Here is a 16,820-nt window from a genome sequence, read left to right as displayed (position 1 = left end):
CTTCTGTAGAGAACTGCTTTTGATTTGAGGTAAGGAGGCTGGATATGGGGCTAGATAGACTGTTGGTTCATTGTCATGCAATTTTCTGTGTCAGTTGCTCTTCAGCACATAGGGTAGTTTAGAAACACAGTGAGACTGGGAAAAAAACTATTCTGATACCACACAATAACAGTATAGATATTCTGAGTTAAAAAAAATAAAAAGGAAAGAAAAAAAAAAAAGGAAAGAAATTCTATTTGTGTATTTACCCTTTAAAATAGCAGGTTAGGAAATAGACTTGAATGTAGCTATTAGTTTAATGATAAAGCCAGGTAATTGATTTGACTCATTTAATTACCAAAGCTAAATACCCACATGTTCTACATTACACTGAAAAGAAATTTTATTGTTGCAGATGATCCCTTCACTTGCTTTTAAACCCAAGGCACAACCCCATGGTCCTGAAATTGGTCTTCATACTTCTATTCTTGGTTAATCCTAAGATTGGATCCAGATTCTGGAAATATTTGAAAGGTGAGGCCATCTCCTCTTGCTGCACCTACATGAAGGCTGCCTTCATGAAGCAATTGGACTCCTTTGGTTGCTTAGTGTTGCAGATGGGCGCATAACATTTTACTGTAACATGATTACCTTATTATTTTTCAAGGTCATTGCAAGGGGTACAATGCAGAAATGAACCCATTCAGAAAGATTGTGAGACATTGATACAGCTACAGCACCCGAGAAAAGCAGAGAGATTGCAGCATGCAGAGAAAAATACAGTGCGATAATCAAAATATTCAGGGAGGAAGGCTGCAGAGTAATTTGTAGAGCAGGCTGTCCTTTCTGTACTTGCCTTTAAGGGCTGACCTTGGGATAGCAGGTGACATCTCACATGAGGCTCATCAAGTGGGATGTACCGGACAACAGCCTGGTTCTGGCTCCAGCCATGATGGATGAGGGGCCGGAACATTTGGTGTGAACTCAGATGTGCAAATACAGGGGGTAGACATAGCTTGGAATTTGTTTCTGAGGTAATCACTACCAGCATACCCACCCTTTGCTACCTCATAATTATGACAGGTGGGAAATTTGGGTGCTATGGTCTGTATTCCAGCTTTCTTCTTGTATTTCCTAAAGTGTGAAGGAAGCCAATTCAGGATGCACAAGTATTTCCTCAGTATGCTGTGAGACCTACACACTCATGCCAGAAACATGAAAACTTGCTATACATTTTTATTACCCAAATATTTCTGCAATGGTTTTTTAGTTTTGATTTCAGACTTGAAAAGTTTTGAAAAGTGCTGAGCTTCCATTAAATAGGAGAGCGGGTAGACACAAGTGAAAACGGTGAAAGAAGGGGAAACCATCCATCATGTGAAACCTATTCTGATATTTTATTCTGAGTTATTTTACTTGTTTTATCTAGAGAATCATAAAATTGTAAGACAGAAACCTGAAAACCCATTTGTCTCCCAAATAAATTTTGCTCTGCTACAGTGGCTCAATTAGGAGCTTATTAAGTGGTTATGATAGTCTTCCAAACTCCTTTTTCTTTTTTTTTTTTTTTTTTATACTGTGAACTTCAGCCCACATTGCAAAGATTAGAGCTCTTCTGATTTTAAATAAAAGCATGGAAACTCTATGTAATGTTTCTGACTGAAACATTAAATATACAGAAGATCTAGATGCCTTTGCAGTCTCAGATGCTACTTCAGCTAATCTAGGCACTTTCCCTCTCAGCGTTTCATACCAGAGTTACTCAATAGCACTTTAGAAAGAGAATTGCCGGAGGGGTTTATGAACCAAGTGGACAGTGAAGAAACAGAGAAAAAATTAAGTTACCTTTTTGCCAAGACAGAGGTGGGCACGCTGACTTTGATTCCTGATGGAAGGGTCTTATATTTCAACATTTTGTGAGCTTTGCTCCTTGAGAAATGTTTGCTGTTTCTGCAACAAGTGGAACTCTTTACAGGGTCCAGCAAAAGGCTTATTGTTGTCCACAGTCAGCCTCCGGGGGGGCTCCATGACACTGAATTTCTGACTTTGTGTTAACCTCTTTTTCCCCTTCAGGGGTTTCTTTGGGTACATCAAGACTGAAGGCACACCCCAGCACGGGAGGGAGGCATCACTCAGCAAGCAGGGCTGTTTTGGGGATGCCAAACCCAGCTCCAGGAATCACACACACCATGAGGCTCCTGGCAGTGAACAAGAAATGAGACAAACGGTATATTCTTGTTTTTAAAGCAAATGTGCTGCTGTCCCTGCTGAGAGGCATAAGGAAGCTTGTTTTTTAACCTTTTTTTCTTTTAAAGCCATTAGCAACTGTTGTCCGTAATCACATGTTGAACAGTCTCTGCATATCATCTTTCTACCCGTCTCTCATGTTTCCTGGTGAGGCTGCCCTGCTTGTTAAGCAGCCAACACTCCCCAGCCATCGCTGATGGCCCGAAACTCATCATGGGCTTTTACAAATTGCCTCTAGAGAGCTTCACAGATCACAAAAACCTGTGTCAATTCAGAGGTGTTGGCATGCCTCCAAGGTTCAAATAAATTCTTTTTTTTTTCCATTTCTCACCAAAACTTTGGCCTGAATTATGAGAACACAGAGAAGGAAATGTAGTCCTATTACAGCAGAAGCAATGGTAATAGTTTGAAATCAGGCCACTTAAGGTGGAGTACTTTTTCCTCCACAAGCTGAGTTAATTTTCCTTTTTTTCCAGCTCAAGTCAAATATTCTTCTAGCATTGTGTTCAAATTATCTTGTTCCTCTTGTAGGCCAGAGAGTGGAGAAGGGAGAAAGAGAGTTAGTATGAAAAAAAGAGAAATGTTGGAAGAGGTTGGGTTGTTGTTCCCTGTTTGTGCTTCTGCTCCTTGCATGCAGCAACCATCCTTAACTGTCCTATCCATTTCCCTTTCTCCATATATTTATTTATCATCCTCTAATTGCAGTCACCCAATAAACAAGGGACACATTTGCAGTGTTCCCCTCATACCAGTCCACATGGCACTGTACAGACCCTTGTCACAGCTGTGCTTATAATTGTCTCTGGCAGTGTTCTAAGCCAGGTTGGATGGGGCCCTGAGCAACCTGATCTAGTGGGAGGTGTCCCTGCCCCATGGCAGGGGGTTTGGATGATCTTTAGGTTAGATGATCTTTAAGGTCCCTTCCAACCTGAATCATTTTATGATTCTATGAGTATATAAGCTGTGGGAAAAATTTCTGTACTGCAGAGTCATATCTTACACTCTGCAGCCATGTTAATGCCTAATACTAAAGAAGAGTTACTAAAGGCATTTCATCCCTATCAATTTACCTCCACCACCACCACCAATATGAAGGCTGGGGATACTCTGAGTGTTCCAGAGTCCATATCTGGTTGTCCGTGCCTGATGATCCACTAGCAGGCTTCATTGGCACAGTTTACACCTTCCCCAGTAAACCCTACTTGCCTGCAGTTAAGAGAGAGAGAATACCAGCTGAATTAGAGTTGTTTACTCTGGCTGGTAGAGGCTTTGGGAAGCCATGCAATTGGTACTGTGCTCAAAGGCTGCTCATGTTGCCAACCCATCTCCAGCTACCTCTCCAGAAAGGCTTGATCTGCTGCAGTACCTGTGTGATGTTTGCAGCCTTGTAGAAATGTATCATACCCTGAAGCATCTGAAATGGCTTCAAATACCTGTCTATGAGACTGAACTGAGCCTAGAAATCATACTTGTCAAATTTAAGCCAACAATCTTTTGGTTTTTATACACCTTTTATTTATTTGAAGATTGTTGTACCTCTCCTCATTCGATTGAGAAAACTCTCAGATTTTCCTCACAGCTCATGTTTTCAAGTCCGCTGACTCCTCTTGTGTTTTTATTTCTCCTTTCTTCACTCAAATCATATTTTTTTCTTTTAAAGATGTTGTTCCAGACTGGACATGATGCACCACTCCTTGCTTTCATACTTACTCATTTTTTTTTGTCTTTCTTATGACCTTCCCTTTATATATTTATCTCAGAATAAAGTTTGTTCTTTCTGTATGACATTATTGAATTTAGCTTTGTGATCCAACCTAACTTGCAGATCCAGTTGTGACTGCTCCTACAGAAGCCCAGATTTTTTTCATTGTCTTTGAGTTATTTTTCTGCCTCTATTTCTCCACTAATTGCAAGAGAATTTTGACAGTGATCCATTCCTCCAAAGTCCTGGCAGCCCCTTCCAGCCCGATATCACTGCAAATTCAATAAGTAGCACAACTACTCCTTCAGCCAGGTCATTAAACTAGAATTGAATGGGACTGGGCTGATGTTTGACCCAAAGAGCTACTTTTCCAAAAAGTTTAGTACTTTTCCATAATTTGACCTAGACCACACCTCAACAGCTTTCTTATACAAGTATTATTTTGGGAAATCCAGAAATTAATGGCTTGCATAGGAAGGTCAGTTATATAATGAAAGCCCAGAAAGGCCAGGCCAAGCGATGTGGAAGTGGTGCTGAGGGCTCAGGCACCTGGCAAGATAACAGCTGCTTTCTCTGGCTCTGACTGGAGTAGAGGCTCTCGGGGCATCTCTTATTTTTTAATATTGAAGCAACTTCATTGGTATCTGGAGGAAAATGGAGAAGGAGCAGCTCATTCTTATCATCAATGGCTCTACTTGTGGGACTCTCCTGCCTCTCCTGGCACTTACCAGGCCTGGAGAAATCTCAAAGGAACCTCGGATAGAAGAAGAAGGTACATCAGATAGAGTTACCTGAAATTTCAGTACTTGACTGCTCAATGCCCTATTTCACTGAGTCCTAATTTGCTGTTCCTAGGTGCAAACCTTCAGTATCCTCACTGCCCAACTGATAGCACAGAGGCCCTTTGGAGTTTCCACAGTGGGGTGTTTCACTGCTGAGGTAAGGTAATACACAGAAATCCTATAACCAAAAAAGGTCACCTAAGCAAACTTTTTTTTTTTGGACAACAAAAGAAAGAAGGAAGCAATCTGCATGAAAAACAAAGCTTTCCAAAGCTGAATTTCACAAAAATTCTTCTAAAATCTTGCACTCAGACAAAAGAAAAAAAAGACCTTAAACAAATACCTTTACACAAAACACACCAGGAGGGAACGTTCCTGCTAAGTTACAAGACAGCCAGTAACATTTAACTGGATTCGCTGAGAGAAGGAAGAATGTGGGGCTGGGTTATACCCACCCTCATTCACAATAAACTGATCTCAACCACTAATTAAAATGAGAAGCTTTTGTGGCATTTAGGGCACAATCAGCTGCCTCAAAACTACACACTGTTCCTCACATATTGAGGAATATTTTTGGTGCTTGACAAGATGTTTTTTTCAGGAAAGACTTTAATCTAAATACTAGGTGTTTGGATTTTTTTTTTGTTTGTTTTTGTTGTTTTATTTTTTTTTATTTTTTTTTTAGTATTTATACTCAAAGTGACACCTGGCCTTCCAAAGTAAACTTAACTGTAGGTTTTCTACTATTTTTCCCCCTTCCTACCAAACACTTCACAAGAGAAATTTCTTTGTGCACTCAAAAAATATAAAAATCAGTAATAACAATGTTCTTAGCATCAGTTGATTTGGTTAGCATCAGTTGATTTGGACTAATTTTGGGAAAAACAAGAAAAAAACCTCTTTGTTTTGCCTCATGGATTGTTCAGGAACTGCACTCCAAGGTTCTTTCTGCTGGCTGCTGCAGAAATCACACAAATTGAATTGAACCTGCCCTTTGTTTACTTGCGTGGCAGGATTCCCTGCATCTCTGCTGTATTTCACACAGTAGGAAGTCAGCGTGGACTTTCCAAGGTCAATCTTGCTGCTGAAGACCAATGGGTCTCCTGCTGGGTAGGTGTCACAAGTTGAGTTTGTAGCAATGCAAACTTGTCAACTGCTGAGGAGGCTCCGGCAGTTTAAAGGCGTTTGGCCGGTGAAGACCCTTCACTACCTCAAATTCATTTACTTCTCTGCAGGAGGTAACGAGGGAAAAAAGGATGAGACAGATGCAAGTGAAAGAATCTGTGAAATTGTCAGTTCTCTTATCAAAAAGGCAACAGGAGCGTAAAGTGTCCCCTGGAAGTACATATTGGTGGGCTTAACCTGCAGTCTTGGATCTCTGCTCAACAAACTACTAGGGAAATTAGGATCTGACCTGAACTAATCTCCTAAGCAGATGAAAAGGCTGTATGAGGCACCTGGGGCTTGTGTTTCCACTCTGTAGTGTCTATTGCTGGTGAATTCAATAGTAGGAGAAAAACAATTAAAGTTTATTAGACCTGAGTTTCAAAATAGATGAAAAAATAACTTCAGCACTGATACATTGAGAAAAGAGTTTGGGAATAAGGATCCATGGAAACAGTCCCCTGGGAAGGGCTGTCACTGGGTGATGTGCATGAACACGGGGCACCGTGTAAGCAGCTTGAAAGTGGTAGAGCCGCATAAGAATGTCACTGTGCTGGAATCAAGAAGCCCTAGTTTGTGACTTTTTGGTGGCAATTACTTTCACCTAATCAGCCTCTTAATTAATGCAGTTATTCTGGTCATGGGACAAATTTAGATGTCTCTCTATTGACCTCCACTGCACAGCAAAGAAATGGAAAGGTGATCAGCCATGCTCATTATTGAATTTATATATATCAAAAGAGCTTTATGAAGGTGATCAGTATTTTACAGATGTGCAAACTGGTGTAGGACTTAATAAGGAGCTTATCCAAGTTTTCCAGTGGAGCAGCATCAAAGTCAAGGCTGGAATTGAGGTCCCTATGTTCTGATGCAGCTTTATAAGAACAACTCTGTTCTATAAAAAATGAGAGAGCACAAGCACAACAGGTTCTTCCCAGATGACATTCTGCTGTAGGATGCCAGAAAGTCCCCTGGGTTCTGTTTTAAGGCTATCACAGTATGTTTCAATTCAGCATGGTAATAAGAAGTGGATTTTTTCCTGTTATTGTTATTATTTGCTTCACTGCACTTACATTTTCTGCATGTGTCCATTTTAGGTTGTTTTAGCAAAATATTTTATCATGTATTTAATGTTAAGCATATGCTCTGAATGCCCAGGAACCTTAAAAGCATTTAAACTGCATGTTCAAAGTTAAGCAGATACTTAACTGAACAGCGACAGACAATATGTGCACTAAATATTCAGTAAGTGTGTGACTGTTTTGCAGAGTAAGATGTACATAAATGAGAATAAATCTTTACATTTTAGTTCAGTAAGTATGCTTCCAGTGACTGCAGAGGGTTATACCAGGAGCTGGCTTTAATCTTAAGCGTTTCTTAGACATGTGCAGTCTCAGGCACAAAGCAGGAGGTTCACCCTCTCACTGCTTGGGTGTGGATCATCTGCACTGGTTCATGCAACTCTGCATCAGCCCTGGTTCTCTGGGGCTCGAGATTTGACATTTGGTCCACTGAGTATGGCACATGTGATCCTGAAGTGGGGAAGGTCGTGATGTTGCCCTGACCACTAATGTCACAGGGACATATCATAATCTTTTAAACCTCTTAAACTTTTAAAGAAAGCTAGGTAAACCCTAGGTTTACTACTCTCATGTGACATTAGTGTAGAAGAATCCACATTTTTGGAAAGACATTGGATGTATATTTAACTACCAAAGCTGCCTCTGTGGGAAAGGGAAGAGCTAAGCAACCCCAACAAGGCATTGCATCCCAAATTCCAAATGGAGAAGGGACTAATTGCCTCCAGTTATTATGGTTTTGGCTCAGGATTGTGTGGCCACCTGCAGCCTAGACCGGTGAATTTTGCTCTCCAGGTAAAAACAGGCTTTGGAGAACCCTTTTTCTAAAGGTCTCATTTGAGGCTATAGTCAATAAGTGGGTGAAATATGTGTCTACTTAATGATGGTGAAAATTGAAGGTGTCCAGTAAAGCAGTTGTAATTGTGTTTAATGCTGAGACAATGAACCTAGTTAAGATTCAATTTGGTCTTCCCCTTTGTTCCCCACTTCCAGTAATAAATGGTTAATTACCAGTTTCAAAGGTTCAGTGTAATTTGTCAGCTTGCAGAAATCACAGTGATCACCATACTGTCAGGAAGAAGTGTGACCCCTTTATTTTTCCAGATGAAAATATTTATTCTTTTACAGAAAATGCTAAGCAATCTCCTGGCTTGAACTATCAAGCCATCGCCTTTCCCCTCATGTTTGGCAGGAGTGGGAACTGACAGGATGTGCCCATCTGCTGAGTGCCATGAACACAGGCCTCCCACATTGCAGCCACAACCTCTGTGTTGATGTCTGTGTGACCCTTTCTGCTCTGCCACCACAAGGTACCTGTCAGGGCAAAGGCCAGCACTGACTTGTCCCATCACCACGAGATAGTGCAGCTCCTCAGTAAGATCCCACATTCAAGCCTCATTTGAGCTAACTTGTAGCTAAATTTGCTCTCTAAACATTTCTATTGCCAAAAGCCTCGAAAGCTGCAAACCCAAACCCACTCAACTCCTGCCTGATCCATATTTGCTTGTCTTAGAGGAAGGACAAATATTGCCATTGGTGACTGGGCTGAGATGCTCCCTTTGCTCAAAGCAGTGACCCCTACATTAAAGAAGTGGGGTATTTTAAAAAGTCATTGCAAACCCACTATTCATTAGTTATTGCCTATGTTTAAATTGTTCAGTGGATCCTGGGGGAACCTCATCCTGAAATTTTCACAGCTTGGGGCAGAAGCTGTCAAGTAAGCTAGTTGCATATATGGTTGTTGACTAGTATATATTGTAGTCCCAATTAATTCGAGCATTACAGTTAAGATTTTTTGTTGCTTTATTTATTAGGGATTGCTGAAACAGACTGAATTTGCACAATCAGGCACAGGATATCAGTGTTGTACTTTTGTTGCCTATGACATTCATTGAGATTTCCTGCAAACAGCAGTAACTACTGGTTCTCTGAGCCAAAGACACTGTGAGCAAAAAATTAACAGCACCTTGCTATGGAAAAGCTGAGTGCATCTTAGATAGAGAGTAGTACTCATCTATTTTGTTTTACTATATGTTTTACTTCAAAACTCCAGGTGCTTTAAATATGTGGATGAAAAAAATAATGATTAAAAAAGAAAAAGTCTGAGGAGACATAATGGAGCATAGAAAAAACAGAGTACAATTTCCATTTTGTAGCCTGTTCTTTTCATGCTCCAAGTTTCCTCAAGGAAGTAATCTGCTGACTGGGATTTTTACCCAAGATAGCTTTCTCAAATTTAACAATCTTCTCGCTGCAGGACAAAGAAAGGGAAGGTTGTATCCCAGTAACTGGGAAATGTGTGGCAGGGTCAGGGTAGATACTAATCTGCTAGTCCTGCACTTTACTGCACAAAACCCATGTGTGCAAAAGGCATTTGCATATTTTCTCTGTCCCCGGCCAAATCATGCTAATAAGACAATTACAATTGCACCTTCTCCCTTGCAGCTGAAAAAGAAAGAAACTCAGAGCTGCTTCCTTCCCTTTACAAGTGTTCCTCTAACTTTCAGAAACACTGACAAGCACCATCAAGGTCAACAAATTTAGGAAGACTCATAATTAGGATGCCGTGTCACTGAGCTGTGTTCTCAGAATTTAACAAAACAGATTACAACTTACATAGTTCTTGCAAGTTGCTTTTAAGAGCGAACAATAGGGCTACTCAGTGTTGCTGGTTTTTCTCAGTCATTTCATCTCTTAATCTGTCCTTCTACTTATTTCCTGTTCAGCATAATAATTGAAGTTGGCATAACAGATATTCTGTAATTGACTCATAAGCAAGTAAGCAAGGGGTGTTTCTCTTAGGGAATATATTTGATTTATAATCCTTTTTCATCATTAAACCCCCTAAAAAGTCCCTAATTGCACCCATTTCTCTTAAACTTTTGGTACCTCCTTGTACTACAGGGTCTCCATTCTGGCTCATCTTCTCTCTGTAAGGCAGAATGCTTCCACAAACCTTAACTAATTACCAAAATGAGAGCTGAAAAGCAAAACAAGAAGTATCATTACAATCTTGAAGGCATGGTGCAGGATCTGTCTGCAATCTAATGACTTTTGCAATTACACCTTGATTGAACCTGGCGATGAAGCTGCAGCCCCTTTCTTGAGTACTATTTACCGATGACTAACAGGTGCTCATCAACATGCTGTGACCCAGACCTGACTGAGGATTATAGTTTGCACTGCTGAGAAAGGAGAAGCCAAGACTGGGGGAGCGTTTGCCTAGACTCTAAGGTTCTTTGATAAGGTTCTTTGATTTTCCTCGTACTCTTTTCATCAAGTGTCTTGCATTGGACTTGCAGTCTACCAGTAGGGAGTGAGGAAAGTTATCCAACATTTTTGCTTAAACAAATACTGCTTTGGTAGAGCGCCTAGAAGTCTTTGCCAGGAACAGGTCCCAAGAAAAAGCATTTTCTGTATTCCAGAGTAAGCTAAAGAGCTACTCAAAGAAACAGTCAGGAAAACATCTCATTAAGACCCTCTTCGCTTTGAAGAAAAATTGAGGCCTGGGAGCAAAAATGTCACAGAGAAGATCCTGAACAAGAGCTGAAAGGAGAACCCACTTTTTTCTGGTTTTAGATGAACTCCATGTGGTGTGTGAATTTGGCAGGGAGGACTGATTTATGAATCTTGACACATACCAATTCCAGATCCTGGCTCCGTTTGCTATCTGTGGCCTATGGCTGCCTTTAACCCTATTTTAGGTGTGTTATGATTTTTTTTCCTCCCACAGCTATAGATGATTCTGAGTCCTCAGAGCCCTTAATGGGCTGAGATGCTTATTGCTTTCTTGAGATCTGATAGCAGGTCCAGTCATACAAGACAGTGTAAAAATAACTCATGGCTACTAGAACTCCTTTGCCTCTCAGGCCTGAATCTGGGTCTGCTGGAGATCATGGATTATTTTTCATTTACTGTGATGGCCTTTGGATTAGGCATTAAACTGCTGCCATTTCTGCTCTCCTCTTTCTGCTGTCCGTGTTACTTTGTCAAACATGTGGAAACATCATGTTTTTAAAAATCAATAGCTTTTAGAGAAGTAATGAAGGAAACTTAAGTTACCAGTTTGGAGAGATGGAGAAAGGATTTAAAGGTGTGAAGATACTGACTAACAAATCAGTCCTTCCCTCCGGTCTGCTGTCACTGAAGTCCAGATGGTACTTGAGCATCTCAAAGGCTGAAGCCAAAGACCCCCCAGTTCAGACAGACGGTTCATTATGGTGCAGAGCGAGGACCAGCTGTACAGAGGAGGGTGTCTATTACCTTGTTGCTCAGCTGCTTCCTGCTGAAGTCTGCTACATGCCCATTGCTTTGGTAAAGGTTAACTCGTGCTGTGGAGTTTTAATTGTCTATTATCTGCCCAGAAGGAACTAATTATCATAAAAAGAGCAAGGCAAAAATCTCCTTTTTCTGGCTATTTTTTGTTGAGTATTTTTGAAAGAAACATGTACATTTGTCAAACTCATGAATGACCAAAAGAAAGATAACGGCGGTAATGTGTTCATTGAGGGAGGAGACCTTGGGTCACGCAGATCCACCAGCAATGAATCTAAATAAAGTCAGGGAGAGTATCACTGACTACTGCAATTATTATTGCAGTGATTGATAATGTAGTTGATAAGCTAATGTGGCGATGTGCGTGGTCTGAAGGTCAGCAGCACAGCTGGTGAGGTGGAAAACCATGCTGTTGTGATGGGATGGGCTGATGCTTCATGGTCTGATACACAGTTCTTGTAAATCAAGATTGATTTGGATTACAGTGCCCTGGTCCTGTGCTGTCCTGTATGTGGTAGCTCTGCAGGATTGGTCAGAAGTTTGTCCAACTTCAGCTTTTTCAAGTTTGGTTACTAACTTTTATTGATTCCTTCCTTTAGTTTTAGATGGAATTTAGGTTTCAGAAGAGAAATAGAATGGATTTATCTATTTCTGTAAAAAAAAAGAGTGACATAAGAAATCCTTTTGTAGGGATATGACTAGTTTTACTTACTTCCAAGGAATACAAAGAGATTTAATAAGTGATTTGGAGAGGAGAGTAGTGTAGTGAAATTTCTGGTAGTTCACTCACTCATGGGCAAAACAGAAAGAGGTGGGAGACCTGAGGTGAATGCTAGATAACCCATAACAATGAAGAAAAGAGTACAGAATATTAAAACATAAATTGTGCTAAGGACACCTTTCAGTGCAGATTTATATATGTTTTATTCCAGAAGTTCAAAACACTTAAGATTACAGATTAAGTCAGTGATTTAGAAGGCCAGAGTTATGAACATATGACATAATTGAAGAACAGAAAACTGCTGAAGGAATATAAAGGACCTCTATGCTTTTCTGTTCCCACAGCCATGACTCTCACATCCAAGTGTAACCCATTGCTGTAGTTCAAACTGAGAAGAGCAGGAGAGACATGGGCATTTTGTTGCAACTGCTGAATGCAGGGCAGAGCAAGGCACTCAGAAAGAATGAAGAACTGGAAACTCTTGCCACAGTAACAACTGTAATTAACATTTTCTTATTTATTATACATAATCAACAACAGGGACACGAAGTAAGGTTTGTCCCTGAGTTATGACCCGACTTGGTAAAATGTCTGGATGTGCCAAATGTAGTTACATTGCACAAATTAACATTTTCTTTTGCTTCTCAAATTTCCTTTCTGGACATTTTGAGACCTCATATGTTTGGGACAAGCTTTCTTCTGGTACTAAATTATTCAGACTGAAATCACATAAAAATAGAAGATTAGACAGTTTTAAAGGCAACTAGAAATCTGAATACCATCTTTATTTATTATCAAATAGGGAACAAATTTGAAGCTGCTTTACTGCATTGTTCTATAAATATTGACTAAAGTATTACTGTACAAAGAAGAGTGTAAGTTATTACTCAGCCCTCTAAAAACAGAAAGGCAGAATGTTTCATTCATTTCATTGTATTGCCAGAGTCTTAGAAGTCATTCATTCTAGGAAGAAAAGACGTCTTACAGGTAATTTACTGTATTTGTGCCTTGTATCCCATGGGTTATAATGCAAGATAAAGTGTCAGCTTGTGCTTCCAGTCTTCATTTGTCTTAGATTATTCCATCCTCTTTCTCTGAGGTACTCTTCAATGTAATCATTATACTCCAGTTTGGCTCCCTGAAGAAAGATTGAATGGTATTATTGCAATTAAGGCTTTGGTCGGCTCCTTCACGTAAGGGTCTTTTCTCTTCCTGGAAATAAATAGTGAAGCCAAGAGAATATTTGCTGTTACGGTGGAGACAGTGTTCTGAGATCCGTTTGTACTCTCAGGAAGGAGAGGGGTACTGTGGTGGCAGTTCCTCATCATCACAGGCTGTTGCTGTACATGGAGAAGGGCCAATGGAATAAAGACATAGTTTTTGAATCTGAGATGCAGACAAGTCTTTTCCTGTAAAAAGTCAAGAAGTATGTCTTTGTATACACTTTGTTTTATATGTAGGATTCAATACCACATGCAAGGTTGTGATAGTAAACCATCATGGAGACCACTATCTCTTATGAAGCAAAGAAGAAAACCTTAGTGGAAACACAAAAGTGGTGCCCAACATCCTCTTAAGGTTCTACCACTCAGTTGCTATATGTTGTACTGACATTCAGCTTTTCACATACTGGAAATATAAAGCTCATGAAGTATCAGTCCTGCATACCCTGGAACATGGGCACCTTTTGGAGAAACCTGGTGGCTATTTGAAATTATGATTGCAGATGTTATGATATTTGTGTTATTTTCAGTTAAAGCAGTGAGTGCCTTTGGCCCAAGAGAGAAGAATCCCATTTATGGACTGGATTCACAGGTGAGTGTGTAAAACCCAGCTGACAAACCATTCACGACTTTCCTCAGTGAACCTGTCAGCAGGACAGATGTTGTAAACTCCCTCTACGTTAAAAAAAACCATTAAAACAGCCCTCTCATGCTCTTTATGTGGACAGATGTTATTTCTCTACTGAGGGCTCAAAAATGTGCCGGGTGTTGGCCTATAGACAAAGGTCCTTGTCTCCCAAAGGTGGGAGACAGAAATCAAACGTGTGATGTTTCTGGAGGGATCTATGGAAAGTGGGGGGCATCTCCTCCCTGGACAGACAGGGCCAATGAATGCTTTTTTTCCTCAGTAGTTAGAAGCATGACTGAAAAGATGCTGTTCAAGGGAAATCTTTGGTCACCAGGGAACTACCTTTTTGGCAGTTCTGGCCACAGATTGCCACAGGAAGGGTCCAGCCCCCTCCAGAGGGCTGTTGGGTTTTTTTCTTTGAAGAGGGAAGAATCCACAGCACAGCATTATATGGATCAGGCTGTGGGATCGTCTGCTCATGGCTCTCACTCTAACTCTCCCGTGCCTCTGTTCACCATGTAAAAAGAGGAGCTAACAGTCGTGTTGTACCTGTTTTATAGTAAAAGCATCTCTAGCTGTAGGCACACAGCACAAGAGGATCCCACCACTGGCCAAAAATCCTTGCTGCTTCTCAAACATTAGAGGGGAATCAATGGTTAACACATCTATGACCTTCCCCTCAAAAGAAATGTAAAGTTTTTCTATGTGCATGGAAAAAACAATCTTCTGCACTGAGAGAGCAGAGAAAGACAGATAGAAGGCAAAAGAAAAGCATTGGTGGGGTATGGCGTGAGCTCATAGCAATAATTCCATTCTAAAATGGAAGTAGGAACTGTCTGAGGGAGTTCAGTGCCCCCATTTCTTACCTCCCTGGAGCCCTGACGTTGTAACCCCAGTTTGCAACCTTGTGTCTCTGCCACAGCCTTGTAGAGTTTGGGCATATCTCTCAGCATAGTCCTAACAATTCACACACCACTCAGTTAAGCCACACAGCTGTTTTAACATTCTCCTGAACTATTTTCTAGGGCAAAGTTAAGTTTTTTGGGATGTCTAAAGGAGTAAAGTTATAATATTTTATAAATGTAATGTGTGTATATATAAATATGTTTATAATAATTTTTCTTACTGGAATATTCCTCCTGAAATAGTTTATTTGGAATGTATGGGATAATTTCTCTACCTTTGGAGAAATGTAATTTTTTTATCTTCTTTCTGTGAATACAATGCTATTCTATTCTATTCCTTATGCCAGGGTTACCCCTGGAGGTACCATTACCTCCAGTGCCAGCCGATATTAAATGCCCTGTCTAAGCCCAGAGACAGAAATTAAAGTGGAACTAAAGAGTGATATGACACGTACCCAACTTCAGCTCAGGGTATTCTGTCCCTCCCACTCAGCAGCTTCTCACCCTGTCCTCTTCCCCCAGAAAGGTGTAAGACCTCAGTAAGTCTAACTGAACTCTGCAGGTATGGAGCCCTGGAGACTGAGCTCACAGTTAAATCAGGACTTTGTTGTCAAGAGATGTCAGCATGAGGTCATGCCGTGTTACAGCAAGAAGGTTCATGATGCCACCTTAACAAGGTAGCCCTAAGCTCTGTTTCAGGGCATAAAAGGATTGGAACAACTAGGAGGAAATCCATCAAATAAGATTAAAGAACATCACACACACATGCACACACACACACACACAAAAAAGGAATGAAAACCCCACTGTGATGTACTGGACTATTAAGCACAAAAGAAACAATGAAAGTAGTAACTTCAGAGAGTGCTATTCCTTGTTCAGGCCTGCCTTTGATCTTTCTTTTTGATTCCCACAAGGGTGTCTTCACAGCTCTTGGATGTGGAATTACTGGTACTGAATCTTCACCCATTTGATGGCCAAACAGACCTCCCTGCCTGTATGATGTATTTTTGCTATGGCACGTCTGCATCACGCAGCCCCCGAGTCAGCCACAGCCCCTGTAGTGCACACAGAGTGCAGGTAGATGCTGAGTTTCAGAAAGGGAGGGCTGCCCTTGCCCAGCCTTGGAATACAGGTAGTTTATAAACTCTTCCCCTTTCCTGTGCTATTGCTGCAGGCTGGTCATGGTGTCTGTGCTCAACATCTTCTGGGTCTCTTTTCCTAGGGCAAGCTCATGTGCATCTTCATAGACCTCCCATGTGCTACCTGCAATGGGACTCCCACAGGAACATCTGCATCTACTGAGTAGACAAGCCCAGAGTTTGGTCCTTTTGGAGAAACAGCCTTTGGGATTGTTTCTGATATGGTTTTAGAAAGAAAAGGTCAGAATAATCCTTAATACTTAAAATATAGTATTGATCGTGGATTCTACTGTCTCTTCCTTGTTTGCTGTTTACTGAGGAGAAGGACTCAGAGAGTAAGTCATCCCAGATTGTAAAATGAAACCACTGTAGTAGGAAGGTGAGCACCTCTGTCCCATGACCATGACACTAGTGCATGGGGGACTCTGGTGATGGGCTGTGTTGAGCACAGTGAGGCCTGGAGAGACAGTGAGGCCATCCTGATGGATTTCAGCCTTAAGAGTCAGTAATGAAGCCAAACCTCTCTGTTTCCATTCCTGTCCCCTGCATGACTCAGTTATTGCATATTCCAGATTTATTGTCTTTCATAAAATTTCCCTGGGATTTAATGGAATCACAGAATTCTTTAGGTTGGAAAAGATTTTTAAGATCATCAAGTCCAACAGTTAATCTAGCACAGGTGTTTAGCCTGGAGAAAAGGAGGGTCAGGGGAGACCTTATCACTCTCTACTCTGAAAGGAGGATGTAGCCAGGCGGGGGTTGGTCTCTTCTCCCAAGTAGCAAGTGCCAGGACAAGATGAAATGGCTTCCAGTTGCATCATTGGAGATTTTGATTAAGTATTAGGGAAAAATTCTTCATAAAAAGAGTTGTCAAATATTGGAACAGGCTCCCCAGGGAAATGGTTGATTCACCATCCTTGGAGGTATTTGAAACACAGGTAGAAGGGCTGCTTAGGGACATGCTTTAGTGGTG

At 40.9% G+C, this 16,820-nt stretch overlaps 1 long non-coding RNA gene across 1 annotated transcript; it reads left to right on the top strand.

The window, feature by feature from the left end:
* Positions 1–425: 425 nt before the first annotated feature.
* LOC127470915 (uncharacterized) lies at positions 426–16,604 on the top strand. The gene is made up of 5 exons (XR_007904455.1): positions 426–513; positions 2,053–2,206; positions 4,784–4,867; positions 13,703–13,764; positions 15,623–16,604. It is a non-coding gene; the product is annotated as an uncharacterized LOC127470915 (long non-coding RNA).
* The last annotated feature ends 216 nt before the right edge of the window (positions 16,605–16,820 follow it).

This window comes from Manacus candei, unplaced genomic scaffold, assembly GCF_025592945.1.
Source record: "Manacus candei isolate 608988 ecotype Guabito, Panama unplaced genomic scaffold, ASM2559294v1 h1tg000023l, whole genome shotgun sequence".
Taxonomy (NCBI): Eukaryota; Metazoa; Chordata; class Aves; order Passeriformes; family Pipridae; genus Manacus; species Manacus candei.
Note: the sequence above shows the minus strand (reverse complement) of the source record. Positions and strands in the feature narration are given on the sequence as shown.